Source organism: Charadrius vociferus, unplaced genomic scaffold, assembly GCF_000708025.1.
Source record: "Charadrius vociferus isolate BGI_N301 unplaced genomic scaffold, ASM70802v2 scaffold261, whole genome shotgun sequence".
NCBI classification, from domain to species: Eukaryota; Metazoa; Chordata; class Aves; order Charadriiformes; family Charadriidae; genus Charadrius; species Charadrius vociferus.
The window spans coordinates 4,481,690-4,484,522 of NW_009646856.1; positions in this window are offsets into that span (position 1 = coordinate 4,481,690).

The following is a 2,833-nucleotide window of genomic DNA, read 5'->3' on the forward strand; positions in this document are numbered from 1 at the left end:
CGGGAGGGGAGGAGAAGGCACCGGCCACCCCCGCCGGCGAAGCAGGACCTGCCGGTGGTCCCCGCTCCAGCCCCAATCGCCACCGCCCCGCCACAGCCTCCCCGTGAACTTTTGAACTAGGCGAAATGTCACCGCAGCAGGAGCCGGGGGGGACACGCCGGGAGACCCCGGCCCTCGCCGGGGAGAGGCACGGGGCTGCCGAGGCAGGCGGGCTCCGTCCTTCCCGGCTTGGCCTGATTTTTAACCCGTGTGGTTCGCAGCCCGGTGTTTTGCTGCAAGGAGTTAACTAGGTGGGATCTAGGAGTCAGGGATGGTAGCTGCTCTCCTATCGCACGCACCGCCAGCCTACTGCCTCCTTCCATTTTAGTCTCATAGATCCATCAGAAATGCTGCTTCAACTGTGGTTTCTGCCACTAAAAAGCCTGAAATTGTTCTTGTTATCTTTGCCACGGGCTAACTCCCCGATTTCCTGGTCATCTATCACCTCTGACATTATCCATGGGTCAGTTGTTCACACTGAGGTGATGAACATCTACACTCGCCTAAAAGACACAAGAGGATTTAACAGGAGAATCCAAAAACTGGTCCCACAACCACTCTCTAAAAAGTCTCTGCAAACGCGTTAAAAAAAATTACTCACCGTAACAAATGGGTATAGGTCACAAGCATTTAAAGCCAGACCAGAGGCCGTAGCTGTAAAATGGCCAAAAATCAGTCATACATCGGGTGTTTAATGGGCTATAATCCTGCTCAAATCAGCAGCACCATCAGCAAACGCTTTAGAAGTCACTTATTTTAACGCTTCTCGTATCAATGTGACATAATACAAATGAGTGTAATACTGAGTTCCTTAGGACTCCAATTTCAGCAACATCAATCACGCCAATCTTCCCTGGCGTGTTCACACGTCTCCACGAGATGCAGCACAGGGCAGGAAACTGCATCTGCTATTTCAGTTTGAGCTGCAGCTCATCGCTCCCCATCGCCGTGAACCAGCAAAGCAGTTGTCGAGTAACAAGAGCTGTTGGGCCCAATCCAACAAACCCTTTCACAAGTAGACCTTCAGTCACATGGTAGACTTCATCGATATAGTCCCAATCCTCGAACAACAGAAAAGTGAAATGCCTGTTCCTCTCTACTGATACTCCCTTGCTCAAGGGATTCTTGAAGATAAAAGATTTTCACGCCTGCATCTTTTTTACACCAAAAAAATCATTATCTTTCCCCCTTTCTCCCAAAAAGATTTCTTAACCATCAGCCTATGTGAACACTGTCTGTTCCTATCTCACGGAAAAGAATAATTTCACAGGATTTCTTCCAACATCCTATGGGAAAACAGGCATGAAAATTTTCCTCCATGCTGGCCTGTGTGTCTATAAAATATTGTGGAAAATAGTACTACATGCCTTTCTTTAGCAATCTAAATATTTGGAATAAGATTTTGTTTTTCCATTAGGGAAGGAATTATTATTAAAAGCTGTAAGAGGGTCAGACTTATTGCCGACAATTTGAAATCAGTGGGAAGCCTCCCAATAGCTTCAAGAGGGTTTGGATCAGGCCTTAAATTCAGGCATTCCACCCAACAGGCAGAAACCATTTTGAGATCCACTCCAGGAATGACTGCATTGGTGCCTTAACTTTAATAGCTGAAGAGCTGTCTCTGTGAAAGTAATTATTTCCATTAATTACCTAGTAAATATCTCCAATAGCTACTTTCAGTTGGCTGGTATTTTCCACCTATTGTGATCCCAGATGTAATCCTCAGCTGGAGCTTACCGCTTACTTAAAGTGGACTTGAGCTGTGCTTTCTCACTTCTACTACAGATATAAACACTCTTCAGACGGTAGGTACCTTTAATGACAGGCATCTCCAAATCCAGCAAGAAAACCAGTCATTCTTATTGTGGCGTACAACAAAAAACATTGTGTATAACAACTCCTATTTTCTGGTGGCCTTCTATAGCACCAGCATTTATTCTGTGGAGTCGCGCCTTCCAGTATTTTTATTGTAAGGTACACCACACATTGTTTGAATATCGTGTGTGACCGTTTTGCCCTCAAATTTGGAACTGACACTCAACCAGTTTGAAGCATCAGGCCTGAGCTTTACTAAACAAACACACTCAAATGCAGCATATCATTGGCAAAACATACCACCGACCAACACGGACGAGATTAAGTAGTAAAAGAGGCTACAACACAGAGCTCCAACCTTGCAAGCAAATGGGCTTGCTACTGAGCCAAAGAGATTTATCTGAACAAACGAAAACAAAAAACAATGCTTGTAAGATTAAGTATATGCAGGTTTGTGTATTTCATGCTAACACGAGACAGACTCACAAAGTACAGGACTGTCAAATGCTGCCTAAAAATGTATTGGCATGAATATGCCAATGGCCACATTACTCACAGACGGTGGCTGCTGGAAGCTGCTCAACTCTTTGAAATGTTAAAAGAAGGCTCAGCTGAGAGAGACAGGCATGCAGCACGCAGAGGAAGTCAAAGTTGCATGATAAACATAGCAATTGCGTATTCATACAAATAACAGCTGTAGGTGATCTAAACATAGCTTTGGTAGGACAGGAGCACACTTGTAAGGAAATAGTTATTCCAGAAAAATATCACCCTAGAAAGACCAATTTAAAATGTGTACATAAAAAGTACCCTTATCTGTCGCTAACGCTTTCTTTTCCTCTTTCCAGTTGCAGGAGCCACCCGCTCCCTTGAAGGCCATGAAGATCACTTGCTTTGTTTGCGGAGCGAGGAGCTCTTGCTAAGAGACCTTGCTTAAGAGGTCTTGGTAAGACCACCTCTGGGTGCAGTAGACGCTCTT